This window comes from Equus przewalskii, chromosome 1 (genome assembly GCF_037783145.1).
Source record: "Equus przewalskii isolate Varuska chromosome 1, EquPr2, whole genome shotgun sequence".
In the NCBI taxonomy this organism is placed as follows: domain Eukaryota; kingdom Metazoa; phylum Chordata; class Mammalia; order Perissodactyla; family Equidae; genus Equus; species Equus przewalskii.
In genome coordinates this window covers 174,899,384-174,926,194 of record NC_091831.1, presented here as the reverse complement: position 1 = coordinate 174,926,194, position 26,811 = coordinate 174,899,384, and the positions used below count along the sequence as shown (strand labels likewise).

Here is a 26,811-nt window from a genome sequence, read left to right as displayed (position 1 = left end):
CCAAAACTCAGAGTTCTGAGAGTCTATAATTTAATACAGCTGGAACAAAGAGTATGAGAAGAAAATAGGTGAATAAGAACAGTTTGAGGAGGCTGATAAGGAAAGAGTTGTTATGTTGGTTCAAAGAGTGTAGACATATGCTATCTAATATGGTAGCCTTTAGCCACTTGTGGTTATTGAGCACTTGAAATGTGGTTGGTCCAAACTCACATGAGTTGTACATGTAGAATACATCCTGGATTTCAAAGACTTAGTACAAAAAGAAAGAAGGCAAAATATCTCAATTTTGATATTGATTACATATCGAAATAATATTTTAGATACGTTGGGTTAAATATATTATTAAAATTAATTTTATCTGTTTCCTTTTACTTTTTTAATGTGGCCATTAGAAATTTTAAATTATAAATGTGGCTCTCATTATATTTCTATTCAACAGTGCTGGTTTATAAGGACAATTGGAAGCTTAGTTTTAAGCAGGATAGTAACATGATCAGATTTGTCTTTTGGAAATTACTCTGGCTGTAGTATGGAGAATGGATTTTGAGAAAAACCTAGATGCGAAGACCAGTGAGAAGGCTGAAAAAGTAATTCAGGAAAAAAGAAAATTTGTCCCAGATTAGAAGTGGTGGCAGTGTGATTAAATAGATTCAGGAAATAGAATTGGCAAGGCATGAGGAAACATTGAATGTAGGGATGAAAGAGATGCCAAGTGTTTTGCTGTGGATTCAGGCGTGGGCAGCTGGATTGATGGTATGGCATTCACAGAGGTATGGAATAGGGAAGGAAAGAAAAGCCAGGATGAGTTCAGCTTTGGGAATGTTGAGTTTGTGATGCCTGGGGGACATCAAGTTGATGTTCAGTAAGCATTAGGTTATACGTGCCTGGAGGGAGCTCAAAGAATAGTTCTGAGCTAGACATTTAGTTTTGGTAGTCATTTATGTTATAATTGAAACCATGGGAGTGGATATGATTGCCCACAGACAGGAAAGAGAGGGGAGAAAAAGAGCCATGCCATCTCCTCATTTCAGCCGAAATCTGACTCTCTGTGAAGGCGGTATTTTTCCCCTGGAGTGCTATCAAGGGGAAGCTGTTTATTGGACCTCTAGGTCCCACAGAGGTTCAGAATCATCCATCTTCCTTATTTCCACCTCTGGACTATTACTTTCATTAAAATTCCTGCTCCTTTGAGACACAGTTTTTGACTATAACATGCTCCAGCCCTCCTCACTGCTGTTAACTACCTTCCTCCTAGATTTTTCCCCTCATTTACTGGAAAGTTTTCAGTTAGGTCTTATCTAGCAATCCTCATTTCCAGCCCAATTCTTATATTATCCCGGGACACTTTAAGGTACGATACCATGACCACTTGGTTTCTTGACCACCTCTTCTTTAGTGACATCTCAACCACTCATTCCCATAAGCACACTGTGAATCCGCTTATCACCTGCAAAATCATGGATTCAAGTATTTCACTCTCCAACTCATTTTCCACATTTCTCCCCGCATAGCTACCACTCCCCTTGAATCAATCGCATTAGCACTTCCTCTTTCTTCTCGTCCTTCTGCCTACTCTGCTTTTCACTCCCTTCCTTATCCTGCTTATATACCACCATTTCAACATCCTAAACTCGACCTTTTATTCTTTCCTCAAACCTGCCTAGTGAAAACCCAAACGTGCATGAACCAAATATGCGTCTCTTGCTGCCCGCCCCCAGGGACCTGAGTATTGCTGGAGGAAACCAGAAAACAGATTATGGGACAGACTGATGTCACTAAACATTTGTGGTCATCAACTCACCTGAGCCCTCCACACTGCCTTTAAATTGGCCTACCTTTCTTTAGGTAACTTTTCCCCATAAACCTAAAGATCCTGCGAGCTGCCTCCAGTGTCGTTAAGTTGCAAGTATTCCTACCACTCCCTCTAGTCTCACCAAACGATCTCTCACTCGACCTCACAGAAAAAACACACACTGCCACACAGCCACTCCCTCAGCTTCACACCCTACAACAGAAAAGCTGAGAGCATTCCTACACAGTGAGCCGCAGGAGAGAAAGGTTCTCTTCCTCCCAACAAAGACCAATCCCTCTACCTGTACTCGATATCTCCTTGCACCCCTGACCTTTTCCAGAACTTATACTATAAATAATTCCTTTGATATTCCATATCTGCCACCTGTCCCTCTCCAATGAATCCTTGTCAGGAGCCTTTAAACATCCTTAAGCTTCTGACATCTTTAAAAAACAAAGCTTTCTCTTCCTTCAGAAAAATACCGTATCTTTCTTCATTTTTAACTTGAAGAAACGTCTTAATAGAACTGTTTAGAGTTGCTGGATCCATTTCCTATTAACTTATAACCCACTAACTAACCCCTAACCCACAACCTGGCTAATGTCCTGAGTACTCCAAACCCCTGTGCGCACACTGCCCTCCACGTGGGCATGTTATCTTAAAACTTGAAATCCTGAGATCTGACTGCTTTTGCTGTGTGTCCATTTTCATCTAGTGTTTTTCACTAAATGTGTAACTCATTTCATCACCTCTTTAACCTTTACTTATTTAAGGATCAGCAGGAAGTACAGGGTCATCCAAGCCCTAAAAAAGCAAAGTTAAATGTACTTTTTCCAGTTGGTGCTACAATTCTCCATGCCAGTCCCCTGGCCTCCATCTCCAGGCAAAACCCTGAACAGTAATGTCAGCCAATTAAAAAGGTGTCAGGTAAGTTAAAAACCACTGAGCCGCGTAACTCAGAAGAACCAGAAACCAATCCACCTTTCTCAGAGTGGCAACCAGCTTAGCCTAAGAGCAACTCAAGCCTTTAATTTCTCTGGTCTCAACGGCTCCTTACGAGGACTGACATCTTTTACTATTTAGTCTTTAACTTGAAAACCATTTAACATTAACCCATGTTAGTAGAAAGCAGCAGCAGGAAATTCCAGCCAGGTAGAAGGCCCTCTGGATAAAAACCCACATCGCTAATATGGTGTATAAGAATCACCTTTCTGGGTTCCCTTTGTCGTCAGCCCTCTACAATATAAAACCACGTTTAACAAATAGGTCTCTCGCTTGTTCTGCTCCAAGGAATTACCCACTAGAAACACCGTCCCATCTTACGTAAAATGCTGCAATCATTCCTCTTTGGTGATTCTTAACCAGGGATATATTGAGAACCTCCTGAGGAAATTTTTAAAATATTGATAACTAGACCCCGCATCTAAATACTTTATTTCAGTAGGTCTGTGGTGAAGTCTGAGTTATATGTATTCTGCAAAGCTTCCCAAGGGATTTTGTTATGAGTATTGGAAGTTTCCATTTGAATGCTTCAGGTATGCCAGGTACAGTGTGAAAAGCTTTACACACAGTGTCTTCTTTATCCTTCACAGAAACTTCCTTTGTGGCTGACAGTGTTGATTCAGTATACAACATGCGTCTCCCAGCATTCTCTTTAAGCAAAGCTCTGATTTTGTGCGGGACTCCACCCTCCTCCACAGAGCCATGTAGTGGGGTTCTCACTGATCTAAGATGATCACGGCATCTCCTTCCTCCGGCTAGTGATTCGTTGATGAACTGGCCTCAGATGCTAGACTAGTGAGTGAGGAGTGAGAGAAATACCGGCTAAGAGGCTGGAGCAAATGGACCTCCACTCCGAAGACAGAAACGTTAAGTATAGGTGACTTCTTCTCTCTCTGGGGGTTACCATGTCTGCCTGTAATTCCTGCATGATAAGGTCAAGAGGAAAGCTTGCCTGAGGTCAGAGCCGACATAGCAAAAATGGCAGAATGGAAAAGTGTGTATTGAGGTTCTCAGTTTCCAGCAACATAAACCAATAAACCAGCTCTAGCTAATTTAAGGACAAAGCTAATTTGTCAAACTCATTCAGAGTCTGGAAAATTCGGCTTGAAGCTGTACAACCAGCACCAAAACCCCAAACCATACAGCAGAACTGGTGGGGTTAGCGAAGCGCCGATTCATCCCTGAGAAACCATCTTGCTGCAGTTACTTCCACTGCCGCTGCCCAGCTGAGAATTCCATTTACAACTGCCCCCTCTTTGCTTCTGTCACCAATCCTAGAAAACAGTAGAGAGGCCAGCCTGGTATCGTCATGGTTAAGTTTGCCCTCTCCACTTTGGCGGCCCGGAGTTTACCAATTCGGATCCCGATGGCAGACATACACACAGTTTATCAAGCCATGCTGTGGCAGGCATCCCACATAAAAAGTAGAGGAAGATGGGCATGGATATTAGTTCAGGGACCATCTTCCTCGGCAAAAAGGCAAATGTTAGCTCAGGGCTAATCTTCCTCAAAAAAAAAAATGTAGAGTGCATGTACTTGGCAGAGTCTAGGTCTTCAGCCTGTAGCACAGCAGCAAGGAATGTCTGGAAGGCAAGTGACCGGCACTTTCCGCTGTCGTCCTGGGAGGCAGGTTCTGCACCCACTAAGAACACATCAGACGCTAAAGTCCTCAAAACAGAGCATAAGGTTCAGATGCTGGGAAGCCAAAAAAAATGATGAATGCCCACCACAGCTGAAAAGAAGCTGGGTCCTACGAGATGTTTTTAAATCATAACAGAAGAGGTCGTTATACTATTCTATTTTTATATATGTTCAAAAGTTTTTTTAAAGTGTAAAAATAAATCCATGGAAACCAACCAACTGTTGATCCCATGCTCTGGTGTATTAGTCTCCTGTTACTGCTATTACAAATTACCATAAACTTAGTGGCTTAAAACAACACACACTTCTTATCTTACAGTTGTGGAGGTCAGAAGTTCTAAAATCAATGTGCCAGTATTCCTTCTGTAGGCTCGAGGGGAGCATCCATTTCCAGCTCCTGGAAACTCCCCTGCATTCCTCAGCTCGTGTCCCACCCCACCCCCTCTTGCATTGGCATCACTTCCACTGTCCCCTGCTTCCACTGTCATATCTTCTCAAACTCTGACTCTCCTGCTTCCCTCTCATAAGAACACTTGTGATTACATCGGGCCCTCCTGGATAACTCAGGATACTCTTCCCACGAAGATCATGAACTTAATCACATCTGCGAAGTCTCTTTGACCAAACAAGATAAGAATTACAGGTTCTGGGTTGAGTACCAGACAGCTTTGAGGTCCATTATTCAGCCTACCACACCTGGTAATACCACTAACTCTATCCCATGGTGTGATTCTCATCCAAATCAATGTTTCATTTGAGGATCTGGACCCTCTGAGTAACGTTCATCCTTTTTCAATTTCACTTTGTCCAATATCAGTATCAGCAGGAACAGATGACACACTCAAATAGGGAAGTTTGAGGAAAGTTTAATAAAGGGACTATTTATGAAGGAATGGGCAGGGTGTAGGGAACCACAAGAGAGAATGCAATGTCCGTGTACCAATACCACAGGTTTCTGTTGACCTGGGCATGAAGGTGATCGGTTAGAACTGAAGCAAAAATAAGCTAGTAGGAGACCTAGTGACAGCAGGCATCCTAATTTTGAGCGATGCAGCCAGTGCCTTTGATCTAATTGGCCAAGGGAAAGGACTTGAATGCCACCTGGCCCCAGGAGACCTGGATACTGGAAAAGGACTTGAGGCTGTCTTCCTCACTGGCCATTTGCCTCATTTAATGCTGACTTTGGACTTTCTTCTCTCTTCAGGTGATGGGAGTGGGATCCAGAGGTCAGCAGTCTCCCAATATATGCTTTCACCTTCATCAGTACCAAATCATTTTAGCTTGTCATCTATGGAAAAAGACATTAGTGGAATCTTTAAAAGACAGGTAGATATTAGGCCTGGCAGTTTGGATATAGTGAATGTGTATTACATAATGTTATTGAAAACCCATCACTGGTAACCCCATTCTGGCTTATCTAGAAACCAAAGAAATTTAGAGCCCGGAGAAAGCTAAGACATCATGTTGTCCAATGCACTATTTTAGACCTAGAAACCAATGACCCAAGAGTGTATGGCTATTTGGTGTAAAACCACGCTCCCTAACACTCTGTCCTTCCCATTAGACCAAAATAACATCAACCCTGTCTCACTCCTGTGAGCATCTTTGTATTTTATCACTGGGTCACACTGAGGCTGAGAAAGGTATTGAACATAAGGCCATGAGAAAAATCACTGACAGATGCTACAGCCCTTGACATCAATAGATAACAAGCAGAGGCCACATTTTACTCACTGCAATATCCATGCCAATCACTCAAAGAGAAGAGAGAACTGCCACGCTTGTCACTGAATTCCTTAATAGCCCTTTGCCATGTTTTTCGCAACCTTGCAGAGCTGTTCTCAGAAGACACGCAGAGGGTAGTTTCAGCCCTCTTGGATGGTTCCTTTAAAATCCTGAATATCTTCTGTTCAGAAGCTCCATTGATTAAATACAAGCACACTTACAGAACGCTTTAAATCCTCTCCCCCCTAGAATGCTTTATTCAAAATAAATATTAAACAAATCAAGAGACAAAGGTCCAGATGGAAGTAAGAGAGCCCCAGTTAAACACTGCCCTTCTCCAGCCCCTCGGGCACTCCGAACACTCCAATTTACAGAGCCGGATTTGTGGAAAGTATAGACTTACTTGTTTTCCAGAAAATCTCCCCACATCGTGAACCGTCAACACTTTAGAATTTAAAAAGCAAATTATAATCACATGGCTTTGTTTTGACCACTTTCACATTTGCTGGTTGCTGCCTTTCTAACGTGTTTATTGAATCACTATGAACTAGGAATGGATGGACTTTTTCACTGAGTAAAAATAAACAAACGACTTTTGTGGTATAATAAAGAAGCTAATTATTACTTGTTTTCTCAGTGCACAGTCCATAATTTGATTGCTCGGATGATGGCACACTTAGAAATTGATTATAAAAACCACAGATAATTAACAAAATGTGAAAATGGACATCAATTTATTCATAATATATATCAATACATTCTCATAAACAACTAAATAATCTGAATGCATTATATCTTGGAATATAAATATGTTTAATAAACACAGATAAGTAATTTTCCCAAAACTAGAAAACAGAAAATGCCACAGTTATATATAAGAAGATGCATAAACATGACCTAACTAAAATCACTTCACAATTTGTTAATCTCCTTGTATTTGTGATAAGTGTATCAAATCTCAATGGTTAATTTTTTTCTCCTTTGGAAATTTGAGGGGGACACAGGATCCCCTTTATTTCCAAAGCCTGTAAACGAACGGTGCCTCCCTCATCAGGGATGGAAACAGAAGCTTCCATAGAACTGTAGAAGTGTTGATAGATAAGCCAAATGTTTTCAACTTTCAAAATTCTCGTGCGGTCCCTAGTTCTGGTGTCACTGCAGAAACTCTACTTCTCCCCATATGTATACATACATACTCCTACATATAGTCTATGGTTATGGAAATACAAGTTATTTTTTACAAACAAGGAAGCAATGTTTTCATTCAAATGTTTACTTAGTGGGGCCGGCCTGGTGGTGTAGCGGTTAAGTCTGCATGCTCTGCTTTGGCGGCCTGGGGTTCGCCAGTTTGGATCACAAGTGTGGACCTAGCACTGCTTATCAAGCCGTGCTGTGGCAGGTGTCCCACATATAAAGTAGAGGAAGATGGGCATGGATGATAGCTCATTGGCCCTGACCTAACATCCTCAGCAGAAAGAGGAGGATTGGCAGTGGACGTTAGCTCAGGGCCAATCTTCCTCAAAAAAGAAAAAGTTTACTTAGTAAAATATTATTAGCCAGACATTAAAGGTACCGAAGATTATGAAAAAGGTAATAGCACATGATTCCTGCTCTATTAACAAAGCCTCCTTCACAGGTGTAACTGAAGAGATCAGGTTATGAAGGCGTGTCAGGATCAGCTTTGGGGATAGAGGACTCAACCACATATCAGGAATTGGGAAATTTCAAAAGATCCCATCTATTTCCCACAACTTTCCTGTGTAGATCTACTTCCTGAAAAGCTTACGTATCATTCAGAGAGATTTTACCAAGACTAAGAATTTTTGTTCCTCTAGAGAATGTATTTATGAATTTTATGTCAATCCTCATAATTAGTATGTGAATTAGGTACACATTTGGAAGTTATAAAATAGAGAATAAAAAAAATAAAGTGATCTCAGCTCATAGAGCTAATAGACAGCACAGCTAGGTCTCTAGGCAAATCTTATGAATCCATGACACTCCTGCCAGCATCTCACAGACATACCTGGGGAAGACAGGCCTGGGTGTGGACATCCAGAGTAGCACTGGGAGCCAGTTGGGAAGTCTGAGACTCAGTTAAAAACAGTGATGCTCACATTAGGGTTTAGACTTAATAGCACCTCCTATGTCAGTTCCGTCTTTAAGATGTAAACATGCAGATAATTTTCAATGGTCTATTTCAGGGGCTTTCATGATACACAAATCCCGGTACTTTCAGGACAGCTATCATGTATGCACATTCCAGAAAAAGAGTTTTGGTTTCGATTTTTAAGAAAGCCATTTGCTTTCATGGGAGTTCTATGGGAGCAGAGACCTTTCTGAGGCGTGTATTTCTATTATCCCTAGTGCCTAGAACATTGGTGCTCATTGAATGAGTGAAATAAATTCCAAATAATAATTCAAAGATGGAGAAACAAAAGTAATTACAAAAAGGAGAGTAGCAGATGAGTATAAACTATTAGATATTTAATGAAGCAGGCAGTCATTTAACAATTCATAAATTTCCTGTAGAGATGGAGCAAATCAAGCATTTTTTCACTGCAGAAAATAAAATCGTCAAGTCCAAGATAAGCGACTGTTGATAAAAATATATGCTTCTTGAATGGCCTCAAATTGTGATAGTTCTGTAGAGAAAGATATGCCTTTAAAATAGGACTTCTTGAAGAAGCAGTTGATTCCATGTCTGGGATAGGGAGAAGTACAAAATTAACCCGGAGCATTTTGTGATGCTTGGACACAAGGAAGTACTTAAAGGAAAAAGAAAGAACAGGTGGGGGAATGTCAAAATGGCATGGGAGCTGACCTGAAAGCTCGCAGTGGCCAAAGTTGGAACAATTTGAGCAAAAGTATAATGATGATATTGAATTCTAACCCAAAAAACAAGTAGCCATCAGTCCAAATTGACGTAAATAAATGACTGAATAAATACATGGAGAACAAAGGACAACTATTCTGATCAAGGCAGACACCACCTTGATCAAGTGATGAAGGTTAACTCCCCAAGAATAAGACATTCAGATATCACATATGTCCTGATATGACGCACTGAGAACGGCATCTCACTTCTTCCTTCCTGTCCACAACCTCAATCTATTTATGAGAAAATATCACAGAAATCCAACCGAGGCACATTCAACGAAACACCTGACCAGTACTCTTCTCAAATGTCAAGGTCACGAAAGATAAAAAAGACAGAAATTGTCACAGATCAAAGGCAACTAAAGATTACGACAACTAAATGCAATGTGGGATCCTGGACTAGATACTGGAAGAGAATAAAGACATTAGTGTAAAAAATGGTAAAATCTAAGTATAATCTATCGTTTAGTTAGTAGCATATCAGTATTAATTTCTTATTTTAATTAACATACCATGGTTATCTTAAGTGCTAATATTAGGAGACGCTTGGTAAAGGGCAAGGAAAATCTGTTCTATCTGTGCAACTCTTCCGTAAGACTAGAAGTAGTTCAAAAGAAAAAGTTTTAAGATAGTGACATGAAGGACCTAATTTAGGTAGGATTGTTAGGGAAGGATGACTTCCCCCAGAAAATGATGTTTAAATAGACACACGAAGCATGAGAAGGTAGTATCTTCTCTAATTCAAACTCTCTATAATGTGAAATATTCTTTTATATTCCAAAAAATAGTTTTAAAAATATTTTATATTAACATTTTAAGTTTCAGAGAATTATTCCAGTAATTGTTTAAGACTTGTGGTGTCAATTTAACAGGTTAGAAGTAAAACATCTAGAAGGCTGTGAACTTGTTCATGTGAATGAGATGATAAATGCTCAAGAAATGCAAAAACTTTGAGAAATAACTATTTATATTCTTAGCTATATATTTAATAATCATATATTCAAAGACCATATATTACCTTGTCTTTTTTTTTCTTGTTTTTTGTTTTTTGGGGTTTTTGCTGAGGAAGATTCACCTGAGCTAACAACTGTTGCCAATCTTCCTCTTTTTGTATGTGAGCCCCCACCACTGCATGGCCACTGACAGATGAGTGATCTAGGTCCACGCCCAGGCACTGAACCTGGGCAGCAGAAGCAGAGTGCACCAAACTTAACCACTAGGCCACCAGGCCTGGCCCATATATTACTTTATCTTAAACTCTAGTTAGTAACAAGTAGCAGGCACATCATGGTAATTTTAAAATTTCTGAAATACAAGAAAAGGAGAAGTTAAACTCTTCTCGATTGCTCTCTCACCTCACCCTAGCCAGCTCATTTCCTCATCATTCTTTTGGTCCTTTCCATGATGTTATCTTTTCCTGCTAAAATGGGACAAATAAATTTAAGCATCTATTGATTATAAGGCATCTGCTATAGTCAGATTATTTAGCAACACATGCTGACAACAATGGAAGCAATTTGAGAAATCATCTAATCCAGTGGTTCTCAGCCCCATCAGACCCAATGCCTCTTTTCACATCAAATATTAAGTAATGGCCCCTTTATTATCCTGAAGTTGAAATCAAAGATAATATAACTAGCCTGCACACAATGTCAAACATGTATGTGTAGTTCCATACTGTAATAAAAAAGAGAACGACAAGGAAATTAATTTAACATAATACGTATTCCAAAGTGTAGATACTTGGGTACAACTACATTAAGAAACACAACGTAGTCAGACACGAGCTCTGCATAAACACTGTGACCATCATGGCTACAAACGCAGACTGACATAAGAGTATTAGCAACTCAACCTCCATGGGGAACATCCAGGTGAAACTTCGTTTCCTGGATAATGAACAATTCTTTGAAAAATCCCAAAGAAAAAAATTAAAATGTTCTCCCGATATACACATACTGATTCTTGTAATATAACATGTTAAACTTTGTACTTATATTTCTTAACAGACAATACTTTGTTATACATGTAAAATGAGTTTGTTTCTAGGCTCAGAAAACTACAAACAGGTTTTGTCTGTCAAGTGAATGGTCTCTGGGACATTCGAAAGTCAGCCTGGATGAGGGACAATTTTTTTTTTAAGCTAGTAGGCAATTTATTGTAAAATTTATGACATAGCCAGCCTATGGAATAAGACCCAATCGCCATGCACTGAACGGGTAAGATTCTTAAGAAAGCTTACTGAGTCAAAAATGCACGTTGTGGATGACAAATAAAAATGGCAAGCAATAAGATATATTGGAGTGTATGAGGAAGACATTTGGTATAAACCTAATTCGGCCTGACTTTTTTTCCCAAAAGGGCCTGACTGTGGCCGTTAAGCATGCACTGTATATCTGCTTTAAAACATTTACTATGCCAAGAACAAATGGCCTTAAGATAAAAGTGCAACTTCCCCCCTACATTGGCATTTCCTTAAGGATAAGTATCTTTCCTTGGGCTAGGAACTGATCGCTGTGCTCACCTTTGACCACCCAGCTCACCTGTGACCACACAGCTCGAGACAGCAGACCTGCCACCCTGCTGTGTTCACCGAGACAGCAGACCTACCTGCTGTTTCCATCAATCGCTGTGCCGACAGAGCAGTCTCGCGACTATTGTAAAAGGGACATTTCAATCATATGTGAAACATCCTGTTTGGGGGTATATAACCACTCTGTGCACCCCACTTCTTCGGTGCCCTTTCTTCCTTCAGGAAGAAAGGCCCCGGGCCATGGTCCTCAGATTTCAGCTCAGAATAAACTCTCCCAAATTTTCATTTATAGATTGGTTATGGATTATTTTCATCGACATGGATCAATACTTGATTTTCTCATTAAGAAAGTTTGAATTACACAACTCCAGATTTCCTAACTATAACATTAGAGGTTTACATCTTCTTTTTTTTTCTTTTTTTTGAGTTCATAGTAGTTTACATCATTGTGAAATTTCAGTCGTACATTATTTCTTGACTGTCACCACACAAGTGCTCCCCTTCACCTCCTGTGCCCAACCCCCACTCCCCTTCCCCTGGTAGCCACTGAACTGTTTTCTTTGTCCATGTGTTTGTTCATATTCTATATGAGTGAAATCATCTGGTATTTGTCTTTCTCAGACTGGCTTATTTCCCTTAGCATAATTCCCTCCAGGTCCATCCATGTTGTTGCAAATGGGATGATTTTGTCTTTTTTTATGGCTGAGTAGTATTCCATTGTATATATATATATACCACATCTTCTTTATCCAATCATCAGTCAATGGGCACTTGGATAGTTTCCATGTCTTGGCTATTGTGAATAGTGCTGCAATGAACATAGGGGTGTATGTGTTACTTTGGATTGTTGATTTCAAGTTGTCTGGGCAGATACCCAGTATAGGGATAGCTGGGTCATATGGTAGCTCTATTTTTAGTTTTTTGAGGAATCTCCATACTGTTTTCCATAGTGGCTGCACCAGTTTGCATTCCCACCAGCAGAGTATGAGGGTTCCCCTTCTCTCCACATCCTCTCCAACATTTATTATTTTTAGTCTTAGTGATTATAGCCATTTTAACAGGTGTAAGGTGGTATCTTAGTACAGTTTTGATTTGTATTTCCTGGATTAGGGACAATTTTTGTTGTGCAAGACCATTTTACCTATTTCAGGACAGTAGCCATTTCAGATTTCCACCCAATAAATGTGAGTTGAGTTATCCCAATCCTTTTGATAATTAAAAACATCCCCACAGATTTCCAGAACACCCCTAGGACATTACAACCAGTAATACAGACCAGCACTCATTTAGCAGACAAGGAAGTTGAGGCTCAGAGCTTGCACTTTCTTGTGATTACAAAACTAGTTAAAGATCAGACTACTGCCAGAACGACAGAAGTCTTTTCTCACTAAGCTGTGATGCATCTTTTCCATTCCTTCAGTACTTGGTATTCAGTATGTAAATTAGAACTTTCCTATGCTCCATCAACACTAAATAACGAAAACTGCTGCCTCTCTTGAAAATGTTGTCTGTTTATCTTCTCCCTTGAGATCCATTAGCTGCAAGAGCCAAAGGCATTCTTTCTAGCACTCCCTGCAAATCAGCTTTCAAGCCCAATCTCTTATTCTTCCCCTCCTGGACGTCAGCCCCAAGCTAAGTCTGCTCCAAGACTCAGGGATGCTCACCTCAAACCAGGAAGAAGTCCTAACTATTTTACACCAAATATCTCTGAGCACTGTATGTGGCCTTTTCTCTACTAGGGAAAAACAGGTCAAGATCTCTCAGGGTTTCTGGTAGCGTCCTCTGAGTCCTGTGGTTTTATGCTCTTTCATCCAACGCAATGCAGAATTCGTTCTAAATCTGGTGGAAAGTTGAAAAGCGAGGAGAATGTAGGAAGAGGTGGGAAGATTGCCTCACAGCTGATAATAGCACATGTTGAAATATCTCTTCCGCCACAGACATGGGTGTGGTTTTAGTACGCAGCCATCTGAGCCACTCTCAGTACACGTTGCATTTCTGATAATCGGTAAGATTATGGTGTTTTTGATATTATATTAGGTAATTAGTTCTCCAATTAACCTCCTATTGATGGAAATGTTTCCCAAAGAAGAACAGGCCTTTCTCACACCAAATACCTTTTCTATATGTTCTATATCATTGGACAAGATAAAGCTATGGTGCGTATCAGTTTCTTTCTACCACTTTTTGGTATTAAATCATAGTTCTTTATGAAGGGATAGATTCTGGGGAAAAGTTCTTAATATTAGCATCCTTTTCATTGACAGAATCCCTAAATGACCTCTCAAAATGCAAAGGCCCTTTATCCCCAATGAGTTTGTAGACATCCTCAGATAAATTAGACACAAATCCTATCTCAGACAAAGGATAATTAAAAGTATCCGATTTGAGGTTCATGAAGTTATTTCTGAAATAATGTCTCATCATGTGTATTGTAATATTTTTCTCAGAGAAATGTTTTTGCTCTATTTGAAACCCATCAAAGCTATGACTTGTTAGGGATTCCAGTTAAATGACTCTTAACAAAAAATAAATTCCAATTTTAAGAAGGATTAACATTCAGTGAAAGATTCAAAAGGTATTTTGTTCCAAGAATAAGTGCTTCAGAAGGTATTAAAGAGCAAGAAATTGGAAGATTAATTTTTTTTTTTAAATATGGGCTTTTGAGCTAAACAATGACGAACACACCAAAATCTATCCTTTGGACTAGAGAGTATATTTGTATATTTATCAATCTGAAAACTAGGAGAAAATGCTTTTTTAACACATGTAAGATACCTTTTTTGTCTTCCTTTCTTTTTTGTTTTGCATGCTTTTACACACATACACACACATCTGAAACAAGCATAGTATGAGCCCAACCCAAATCTTTATTTCTAAAACAAAAATTCATTAAATTTCCCTACTGGATGGAAGTATTATCTAGGAATTTAAGAAAGATACATTTGGCTATATTCGAGCTCTATTCAAGAGATCTGTGCTGGGCCTTAGGAATAATAAAATATATAATATGAAATTCTTGCCCTAGTAAAATTCAAAGCTAAGCAAAATGATAATGAATGAAGATATACTCTAAGTAAAGTCCCTGATTAACATTTACCCTCACTGGGCAATTTCATCTAACCTCACGGCTATCTCCATCTAGACTTCCTGTTGGCACACATAAACCTGAGTTCCACCTTTGGTAAAAATGCGGGCTCTCTCCTATATTTCTATCTAGATCCACCAGCTGGTTGGTGACTAGGAGCTCTCTAGTCACCAACCTGGGATTCAGTTTGAAGCCTATGCACGCAAGCGCCCTCCTTTCCCTCCCTCCCTCCCCAGGGACTGGAAAGGCAGGTGAGACACAATTCCTGCCCATGTGAAATCTTAGTCCCACAGAGCTCTCCACCTGTTCAAGGGAGTTCTCAGAAAAATGAGTAGGGCTAGCATCAAAAACAACTTTCAACTAGTAGAAACTTTAATCCCTGTTTTTGACTAGCTTTTATTCTATATTTTTCAAACTGACGTAAATTAACCATGTTTTCATTTTGATCATCTGAGGTTAATATGTCTTTTTGCGGTTTACAATGAACACATATGGTGCCGCTGTTGCTGCTGTAACCAGTAGCACTTTGGATGGAAGCCCAGGATCAGCTCTCATCCTATCCTCTGCCTAACTGCAGGGCTCAAGGGAATGAATGTCCACCTTTCTCTACTGAAAAAAATCCCACTGTCCCAATGTGCTTGCCCCTTGTGTCTTTCCATCAGTGATGAAGTCCAAGAGGCATCATAACACGATGCTCTGGTCCAAAGGTTGATCTCTGAGCTATTACTTGGTTCTCTAGTGCATCATTTGGCAGCGTTCTTTATGTACCATGCTTGAGGATATTCTGCTAATGAAATGCAGCCTCTCATAAAATATCAGAATTGGGAAGCCCAACCACTAATTTTATTAATTACCTATGCCTACAAAATTGTGCTGAGGTACATACAAACTATGAAATTCCAAACTCAGCTGATTAGGAAGAAACTATCCTTTAAAACAAGAGAAGGGAAAAAAATACCCAAAAAGCAGCCTTTAGAATAGAAAGTCCAACTTGCTTAACTAGAATATTGATATCACTTGTAACCACAAAAATACATTATGGATTTTTTAAAACTAATAAAGTACAACATGTGTCCTGAAAAACGATTTTTTAAAAAGCATATTGCTAAACCACATTGTGTGGTTAAATAAGCATTTGTACCCCAACTCCGTGTTAAGTAACCGTAACAGTGTAAAGTCAGTTAATGAAGCTTCAAAAGAAAATTGACCTGGGAATTCTGTAGGAAAGCAAAGAAAACAAGCTGTTTTTCATCTACTTAAGCAATTCAGTGACTGCCATCTTAACTGCCACGTCAAAGTTAGCACAGCATTTCCCTAGAATCTGAGTAGCCTGGAGCTCTTTTGGTAAAAACATGGGACTTCTTTTCATTGTTGCCATCAAAATTAATGGGACAGCTAATAATAGAAATTCCACTCTGCATTTTAATGAAAAGGGTGATGATGGTTTACCAAAATGAAATAAAAATTAGAAGAAAGGGGTACCAGTCAGATCTTTTTTAGTGAAAGCCAGCAGATCGTACTAATAGTATCGCAGGTGCGCAGCCGTCTCACAATCTATTCATGGCAACACTTTTCTTCGAAAGTTTGTGTGTTTATTTGGTTGTTTTTTGACCTGCCCACCTCATTACTCTCAGGTGAGAAATTAGAGCCCTATTATTACTCTCAGGCCACTCGTAGCCACTTTGAACCTTAAGGTTTATTTGCTTGTTTTGTTACTTTCCCATTTCACATCCTAACTTTTCACCTTTTTGGTTCTGTGAACAAACTCTGCCAGTGTTCTACCATTCCTTGCCTAAGAGTTGAAGAATCAAGGTTAGCATATTAGCCAGTAATATACCTGAGCAGTTTCCCATAGGAAGACCCTCAAAAAATAGGTTTCATAGATTCAAAAAACCTCAGAAGTAGAAGGAACTTTAAGATTATCTAATCTCACCACTCTACTAATCATCACCCGGTGCCTAACCTTAAAACCCCTGCAATGACATTAGTCCGCTGCTTCTCAATCACAGCCCATTTCACTTTTAGCTGATTCTGACGACCAAGACAAATATGATCCCAAAATCTTCTACCCGATGATCCTGGTTCTACACCTTGGAGCCCTCCCCCAAAGGAAGGGAAAAAATCCACTTATTCTTTCTCATCAGGACTTCCAATATTTGAAGACAGTGGTCTTATCTATATTTGGTCTTCTCTCCATTATGCTAAATATGTCCATTTCCTTCCATTTTTCATATTATATGATTTAAAGTGCCTACATCTGAACACAAACATCTTTGGGGATCAAGTAGGATTTAGAACCTGGACTGAGCCAGGGGATAGTTACCTACCTTGGGGACTATATGTAGGGAAGTTCTAGGCTAAATCCTTGAAGGACAACTAAACATCTAAGCCCTTGACAACCAATACCAATGATAAATCCAGAATTGCAGGAACAGAGTTAATAACAAGAACAAGAGCCTCGAGTCTATGGCCAGGCAGACACAGGAGCAGACTGGAGACACACAGGAGGACAATCTGGAATGCACTGGAGTGTTGGTGGCTCATCTTTACCAACTAGTGTGGGCATGAGAAGAGCTGGACAAAAATCTCCATGTAAAGACGGGGGTAAGATAGAGAGGTACACATTCCAAGGCTTTCCCACAAGGTTATAAAGGCCCCATTCACAACTAATGGCCCACTATGCCAAAGGTGACAACTATATATTGTAACTGGATTGCAATTGGATATGAAGCATGCTAGCATGTGAGTAAAAAATAAGCCATTTAAATAACAAACATTGCCGCAGTTTATCTTCTGTGACAAAAACTTCAGTTTTTCCACAAAATAAAAGGTTAAAGCAAAGATAAACTAGAATATGTTCCATAAAGAGAACCAGATCTACCTCATCATAGGATGCCACAGCAACTTCTTTTCTAATAGCCCAAACTGGAAACGACTCACATGACCATAAACAGGAATGGACAAGAAAATTGTGGTATAACCAGCCAATATAACACTATTCAGCAAAACAAGGAATGAACTAATGTGGTCAAATCTCAAAAATGTATGTTCAGCAAAAGAAGATATGGAAGAGTACATACTATATGATTCCCATGAAAGGGAATTCCAGAAAAGGCTAACCTAAGCTATACCGACAGAAAGTAGATCACTGGTTGCCCGGGTCCAGGGGTGAGGAGGTGAATTAATTTCACCAGGGAATAAGCAAACTTTTGGGGGTGATGAAAATGTTATATATTAATTATGATGGAGGTTACATCTGTGGATTCATCCGTCAAAACTCATTGAACCAGACATTTAAAATAAGTGCATTGTATCATACATAAATTATACCTCGTTAAAGTTGATTTTTATAAAAATGTATTAGAAAATCAGTTACATAGCTCTTAAACCCCTTCCCCACATAGAGGATATAAAAGGTCAAGAGTAAACATAGCTCTATCAAAATAATCATTGGGATGCTGTGGACCCTAACCTTCCTAAAAACTGAGGAAAGATGTATATTTCCTTGCCATAAGTCTAGTGAAAAAGCTTTAATAAGACTACTCCAAAAATCTAATAACTGCTATTTCAGAGTGGGAGAGAGACTGAATTAATGTCTGACTCACACTTGAGAAAATCTAAGGCCAGAAATTTTGAGGGCAGAGCAAAAGTGAAATAGCAATTTGGTGATTTATGCCCCCCACCTGGAATGTATCAGAACAAAAGACTCTAGAGGGTTTTCTGGGAGCCATGTGCAAGAGAGCACTAGAGTGGGGTCATTTTAGGTCTTGTCTAAGAGGATGCGCCGGACAGATGATGAGTCCTCAGCAGAAATAGCTAAATGTGAATGGTTGAATTCTCAGGGGCTGAAGAAGAAGCTGTAAGAGACAAGGGACAATAAAGGGGTACCTTCCCTTGTCAAGGCAACTCTAGATAAGAGGTCTCCAGAAAATGGAGCATCTCTAAAGAAACCACAAATAAGTCTTCACAGCAGAGTCATACATAAGCATCCACCAAACTCAGAGAACCTGCAAAGGAAAAACTTCCCTGCCCTTTTTCACTTCTTCACTACACCCTCCACCCAACTCCCAGAGGAGTCAGGAATCCTCGTTAGCAGGCATAGAGAAAAGTAAACACACAAGGGACTGGAAGAGACAGAAGCTGTCAGTGCACTCCCCTTCTAACACATGCAACCAGCCCATAGAAAATTTAAGCTCAGGGACAGAAGTTTCCACTTTAAATCAAGGTTGAAGTTTTGACAACCATATGGGGTTAGGCAATTTAATTTCTGGATCAGTATAATTTGTATTACATATAGATAACCAGAAAAGTTGAGCACCTTCCTGACTTTTTGGACAGTTACAGGAAAAGAAATATTTCCACTGAATGAAGTTTAAAGGAATAAGGAAGACAACATTGTGGCTATGGACTGAATGTTTCTGTCCTGGCCCAAATTCATATATTGAAAACTACCCCCCCCCCCATGTGATGGCATTAGGAGGTGGAGCATTTGGGAGGTGATTAGGTCATGAAGGTAGAGCCCTCATGATTGGGATTACTGCCCTTATAAAAGAGACTCCAGACAGATACTTTGCCTTTTCTACCATGTGGGGACACAGTGAAAAGAGATCCATCTCTGAACCAGAAAGCAGGCTCTCACTAGACACCGAATCTGCCGACACCTCCATCTTGGACTTCCCAGCCTCCAGAATCATAAGAAACAAATTTCGGTTGTTGATAAGCCACCCAGTGTATGATATTCTGTTACAGCAGCCGGAACCAACTAAGACAGTTGCTTTCTGATTCTATCGCATGGTTTGTGCTTGTTCAAATTAACAGTTACACTAATTAGTAGATATCAGTAGAGCAACACTTACCAGAATTCCAGGAGGGCTATGCACCGAGACGTGGTGTGGAAGCTGCCCCTGGAGCTGGGCAGCACAGCAGCCCTGATGCCAGGAGCTTTGCAGGTGTGATGTCTCAACAACCCGTGAGAGGCTAACAAGCAGACAGCACTGCCCTTATTTAACCATTCACGAAACCAAGACTAGGTTCTGGCTCTCCCACTTCTTGGATGAGTGTTTCTGTCAAGTTTGTTAAACCTGGTCATTTCTACTTTCTAAAAGTCAAAAGGCTTTTGTCTTCTGCACATAATACTTGGTAAGTAAGTGTTGAATACATCAATGAGTGAATCAGTCTAATTAGTCAAAGGGTACCCAGCTGTAATGCCATCATTCAGCTATTTTCTAGCTCTTGTAATTTTTATTCAACTTTATTTTATTGCGTTTATACTGCTAAATCTGAGTATATGATTAGATAAAACAGAATTATCATATTTGCTACTCATTAAGCATCAACGTATCTACAGATTTTTTTTTCTTTGTAAAAAATAAATCTGTCCTCATTTTGCCACTCAAAAAGAAAAATAGAAATGGTTAGTAATGCAGATTTCTTCATTTAACAATCATTTATTGAATACCCACTCAGCGCCATTTGCCCAACACACAGTGGCTTGAGCCAAAGGTAAAATTGTTGACTTAAGTGGCTGAAGAAACCTTGAGGAGAATAGCTTTCGGTCCTGGCTTATTAAACCCCAGGACCAGGTTTTTCTTCCCCTCTTGCCAAGCTCTGTTTCTTCTGAATTAGGTCCATTCTCAGGTGGCAGTAATGTAGCTACAGGAATTCCCTGTGATATATTCTTTCAGGTCAAAGTCTAGAGGCAAAGATAGAGCCTGCTTCCTTGATAACTTTTTTAAAGTCCCAGAATTTAGTGCCTATGGATAAAGGGTTAACAAAACCACTTCTTGTGCTGAATGAGAATCTGACCTTTGGTCAACTGTCCAGCTCTCTTCTCCGAGACATCTGATAAGAGTCAAGAGTCAACGATATTGCTAGACGAACTGTCTTACAATAAAAATGATCCTTGGTTAATAAATTGCATCAAGACTTGGAAGAACTATAAATCAACTGAACAGCTAATGAGGTTGGGCTCCCCTGAGCTCAGTGACTCTTATAACTGATATTTGTCTTGCAGAGATCCTGGAAGCTAAGCCTATGGATTTGCTGCAAAAGATATTGGCTCTCATAGGGCATGTCTTCTTCACCTGTGCAGTATGGATCTTGTCTTCTTGCACCAGAGCTGTATTGCTAGGATGGACTGCTGCAAGGACTCTTGTAGAGAAAGAACGTCTAACGCCACAAGCAAGCGTGTTTCCTCCCCTGTAACCCTCTGGGTAGACTAGTATCAGGGGCGACATATGGAAGTGAGTTTAAACATCTAGTGTAGCTGTGAAGACCCCTGGGAGTTTTTGCAGTGCCCATCTCTGAAGCAGTAACTGTAATGAGAACAGAAAGGATTGATTGGAATAACCTGAGGCTGCCTGTTCTACCCCTGGAATGAGGGGATGTTGAGCTGCTTTACTGAAAGTACAGGGGCTGAGAGTGAGGCAGGAGCCGTTCCTCTGAAGCTCAGTCAGAGTTCTTGACCAAAAAGAAGAATTAAATGCCCAGCAACCAAAATGGTAAATATTGACTACGCAATTGACTCCTTCCCACACACCACAGCAAAGCACAGAGGATTGGAATTCTTACCTCAATCAAATGACACATAATTACATATCAGGAAGCTGTAAGTATGCCTGCAAATAATCAAAAAAAGTTGCACATATTAAAAGTTCAAATGCTAAAAATCTACAATAAGTCATTGGTAGTATGTCTTTAGAAATTATAATCTACAACTAAACTTTGGCCTGCTTATTAGGGGGTCCCGCCAAAGGATTCAGCAATTACCAAAATCCCCTGATATCTTTGTTAAAATGCTGATTGCTTTCCTTTCAAACTGTTTAAAGCAAAAAAAATTGAAACTAATTTACCTCCAAGAGGCAGTTAAACATAAAGGCACAGACTCTAAAGGAAGTACGCACAGGTTTGAAGCCTATTGCCTCTAATTGCCCATTTTGTGAAAGTTAAACTAAATCTACGTTTCTGTTTGTTCATATGGAAATGAAGATGATACCTACCTCACTGGTTTGAGAAATGAGTAAAAATACACATAAAACACAACTGTGCCTGGCACAAAGGAAGAAGTAACAAGCATTATCTAATAATATCATCATCATCATCCCAGGAATTTAAAAATCTGATGAATATAATCTGCATCTCGGCCTGACATCTCTTTTGTACTTGTAGTCACTCTCAAAGCAATAAAGTTTGTGACTTTGGGGAAAATAGGCATCAGGTAAGAGAGAAAGCTTTATTTAATCAAATTTGAAAAGATAATTAAGTTGTAGCACAAGATAGACACAAATGTGATTCTAAAGAAAGTCAAATCCTTGTGCAAATATTGCCATGCTCTGAAATTTAGGGGTTTGACAGGGGTCCCAGGGAAATATCCCTGGTAAATATACCACGGATCTGGCAAAACTGGGTCTGCAAATATGGTCCAGGTCCAACAATGAAACTGGGTGACAGAGGGTAAGTTCCATGTCATTTCAGGAAGCAACACACCAGGGCTCTTTATGTGCTAGGCGGGATACTTGAAAAGCTCACAGCCTAGCGGGTGAGAAAGATTCATAAATAAGTAAAAGCAATGCACTGTGCTAAGTGTTATGTGGAGACAGGCACTGGGGGCTCTCTTCCCACAGAGGAGGGAGTTAAAACCTGAGATGCCTTTTAGTCAGATTAAATCCACACCATTCCACTTCAGTAGCTCCTCTGTGCCCATCTGTAAGAATACATAATGGTAAAATACCAGCCCTTCCCTCTTCTCAGACAGGCCCGCGTGAGCATCAGTGAGTTAATGTACATTAAATCACTGAGCTTTTCTGAAATAAGTTACTGCAGAAAACCCCAAGAGACTGTCGCTGAGATGATCACAGCTTCCTGCAATCTGCTTTTATCTTTATCAAAGGAAACTATTTGAGCATAAACATGGCATTGCCATTATTTCAGAAGCATAAAGATGGTGAATACCACCCAAATATATAATAGCCCACAAAATGAGAACCTATAATCTATTCTGATGAAAGAGAGAGGGAGAGACTAATTTTTTTTTTCCTAATGCCAGCACGAAGACAGAGGAATTGCTTCTGAAGAATTCTGTAAGGTCTTCATGTTTCTAAAAAGGGAAGAAAATAGGTACCAGGGACAGGAATACAAAAGAATTTTAGAACTGGAAGTGAGTTGAAAGATTATCAAATCCACCTTCTTTACTTCAAGAATACCTACAGAGATTAAGCAGCTCGCCTAAGTTAACGGAGGAGCCAGGAATAGCAATCAAGCCTAAAACCCTCCCCACTATTGGAAGCAGCATCCACGGTTATTTTAAGGTCCCTGATTGTATTGATAGCGCTATTGTACTTTCTACGATTCAGATTCATAGCAAGTTAAATAGGGTTTTGTTTCCAAGACTGGGAATCTACCATTTTTAACAGTGCTTCTGCAGAAAAAAAAATCTTTTCTAAATTTCGAGAAAACTTACTAACAAAATCTCCTTAACACAACCCGTTTTTCAGTTCTATTCTTGTGTGTTAATCATATGGACTTTAGCTTCATTCTGGCTGGTGACTTCCTTCTTTCCTTTTGCCCGTTTGACACATCATCTACTTTATTACCTTTTAAATTTTTGCTCAATAATTATCCGGAATGTAAATATTGGAAGCCTATTAGATGGTGTCAGCACAAATGCAACATTAAGAACTGCCCTGAGGGAGAGACATCGGAAAGAATGTCAAAACGCTTATAGTTTGTGCAGTTTCAGGCCTCCCTCTTAAAAACCATCATATTCCCCACTTTCACCAATGGCTATAAAACCTGACTCTTTTTTTCTTTGAAACAAAAATGCTTAAGTTTCTCAAATTACTTGATGTTTCACCCCACTAAAAATGCTGAAGGATTTAACTGTTGGAGAGGCACAGCTTGAAATGCCTCATAAACTAAAGCCATCATCAGAGCATCCACCGTCATATTTTCTTCACCCACCTCAATGCCAAAAGCTTTTGACACTCAGCGATGTGTTCAGCTGTCTAATGGAAAATAACAAAATAAAAAACAGGAAAATTTGTAAGTCACCTTGCAAAGTTACTTCCCTAAATTTGAACTGAAATCCAGTAAAGATAACCACAATATAGATCTATCAAGCAGGTTCGTTGGGGCTATATTTTAATCCACCTTCAAGAAAGGTTTAATTTTTTTCATTTTAGTAAACTTAAAATACTTTTGGTCCATTACCCAGGTAGATGTAACACAGAGAAGTGCCTCTTATATTTACTGCTAGCATTATAATAAACATTTTATTGTGCCCATTATCTGAGGCCTATTCCAGTTTTCATTGCTGTGGTGCTTACCATCTGTCTAAAATATTTTACAAGTAAGAAGTCTGAACTAGGGAGATGGACGGAAGCTGCTGGAATTGGAAATCATCATTATTAATGCTTTCATCAACAAGGTCATTCAATTTCTCCACATTTGTTTAAAAGCTTGGCATCAGAAACAGAAAGGAAGTAGTAAATAATGCAGAGTTGTAAAATGTCAAAACAAGTTTAAGGCAAGGAATAGAGGCAGAACCATTGAGGACACTGTGAGAGAGAGTGGTTGGGGCTTAGCCTGAGAGGGGAAGGAGTGGAGCCAGGAAGGAAAGATAGATGAGGAAAATAAGGGGTGATTGGAGGGAGGGAAAGCCTGGTAAAATTTCAGAACATTTAGTCTCAGTGAAGAAGAACGAGGAGAGGAGATTTTGGTCAGAGTTTGTCATTTCAGAGTTTTAAGATTTTACAAGGGCCTGGCCCTGTGGCGTAGTGGCTAGGTTTGCAGCTCTGCTTTGGTGGCCCAGGGTACACCGGTTCGGATCCTAGGCTCAGACCTAGCACTGCTCACCAAGCCATGCTGTGCCAGCATGCCACAAAGAAGAACTAGAAGGACTTACAATTAGGACATACAACTATGTGCTGGGGTTTGGGGGAGAAAACAAAGAAAAAGAGGAAGATTGGCAGCAGATGTTAGCTCAGGGCCAATCTTCCTCACAAAAGATTTTACAGAAAGAGTTCTTCTGGATGGCAGCAAAGTCAAGTGGAGAGTTGTGAGAAGGGGGAGGTGAAACAAAATGGAGCTGAAGGTCACTGATGTCAACAGGTCAGGAACTGTGAAGCTCTGTGATAGGTGATTACTGTTGGGAGACGCTTCATGGGCCTCACCTTTCTGCATGTATTGTGAGCTATGCACTAACTACTCTTTATTCTGGACTATCTTTGAGGATTTTTACATCATAAACAGCCTCAGAGGGATGGTGTCCCCTCTGGAGCTGGGGGCAAGTATGCTAACCGCCCATTATAAAAGGTTCAGGTAACTGAAGCTCAGCAATTCTCTCCTAAAATGCAATCGACTGCATGTTTGGGTATCATCTGGCTCTCTTTACTATGAGAATTAGGAAAAATGCTGATATTCTGGCTACTGCTGCTACTCTGAGTCATCAACAGCCCTTTATCTCTGACTCAGTGGTTTCAGGTCTTCTCCCAGCAGCTATGAAACTGTGCCATGTTCACTTGTTAGTTTGCAAGTATAATAAAATCTCAAACCCTTTATATCCTTGATAGTTTTGACAGTGAGGACGGAGTGCTGACAAACACATGGATTTTTGGAAGAGGAAGGATGAGGACATTTAACAAAATGAGGGAAGTCCATGAGAATTGGTAGTAAACATGTTAATCAAACTGTATGGTCTACAGACAATGCATAGTCCTCCAATGCACTGCTTGTTAAGGGGGGCGGATGGGGGAGGTAGGTTCGCAGAGGGCTGCCTGAACAGTACCCTGGTTGCTGCTGACTCTCCTTTGGGCATGATGACTTCCTTGCCAATCACTCAATCAGCCTGCGTTTTGCCCAATTGTAACAACTAATATCAAGATTTATCCTAGTTCCTTAGGGAACCGGAATCTTTGTAACGGGCAGTAAGCATGCTGTGTTACATCCTTGAAAAGACGATCTGGAACAACGAAGCTTGGTGTTTCACTCAATACCTGCGGAAATACAAGAGACCCACAGAGAACTGTCTCGCAATGATCTCCACTCATTTCTACAGCACGTTGGCTCCTGGTGAATTGCCCTGTTAGCACGCCATCCTGTCAGTCACTAATTAGTGGTTGGGACCAAATTCATCCAATTTGTCTAATACAGCACTTAATTAAGGCTACTATCAACAGAATTTCAAGCAGTATTGATCTTGATCACACCCCACCCGAGGGTCCCAGACCCCGTCGGCTGAACAGTTCTGATAAACCACTAGAGTACATTAGAAAGCCAGGCGGCTTTCCCCTCAAGCCTCTGTACTGACCTTTCTGCTTGCCTCAAGGCCTTCCCCGGGGACAGCACCAGTACTGGTGATTGCACAGGCTCAGCCTTGGCCCACAAAGAAGAAGTCAACGGCAATTTTATCATCCAAAACAACCCAGGCCGGTGAGTTCAAGCTGGCCAGAATGCCTTCTAGGGCTGAGGTGGTGTCACAGATCACTTCAGCTAATGCCAGAGACATAATTTCACGTTGGCTTTCCTAATCGGATAACTCAAGTCGCAGCAAAAACTGCCCGTAGGGTAAACATAAACACTAAGTCAGTTATTCCTCCACAAAGCTCCCTCGAGTAACCCAAGGGTAGTTTCACTGAAGAGAGACCTCCACAGTTGTCTGAGGGATCCAGGACACACAGGTGTTTCCTTAAACCCTTGCAGGTCTCTAATGAACACCCATGAGGAGCAGGTTACCATGTTCGGGAAGGGAAGCATCATCAAATTTATTTTGCTTGTCCCAGAACATCATATAACATAATCAAACAGTATGTACCCTTCTTGTGTAAAGCTTCTTTCACTCAGCATAATGTCTTTGAGATTTACCCATGTTGTCACATATAACAGTAGCGTTCCTTTTTATTGAAACTAGTATTTTGTTGTATGACTACTCTTCGGTTTATTTATCTAGTCTCTATTCACAGACATCTATGCTTTTACTAGTTTTGGCCATTATGAATAAAGCTGCTATGAACATTTTTATAAAATCTTATTGTGGACATAAGTTTTTATTTCTCTTGGGAAAATATCCAGGAGTAGAATTGCCAGGTCATAGTGTAGGTACATGTTTAGTTTTAAGAGAAATTGTCACACCTTTCCCCAGAGCAGTTGTACCATTTT

General features: G+C 40.1%; 1 long non-coding RNA gene across 3 annotated transcripts in view; it reads right to left on the bottom strand.

Moving 5' to 3' along the window:
- The window catches only part of LOC139084807 (uncharacterized), a 121,591-nt gene that overhangs the window by 56,455 nt on the left and 38,325 nt on the right, over positions 1-26,811 (bottom strand). The window contains exons 4-5 of one of the 3 annotated variants that reach the window (XR_011542571.1): positions 21,229-21,275; positions 5,286-5,723 (exon numbers count right to left, since the gene is read on the bottom strand). The exons of 1 other annotated variant lie outside the window; for it this stretch is intronic. This is a non-coding gene — a long non-coding RNA (uncharacterized lncRNA). Of the gene's footprint in view, positions 1-5,285; positions 5,724-21,228; positions 21,276-26,811 lie in introns of those variants that run through there. One more of the 3 variants, XR_011542582.1, reaches the window with a different exon arrangement.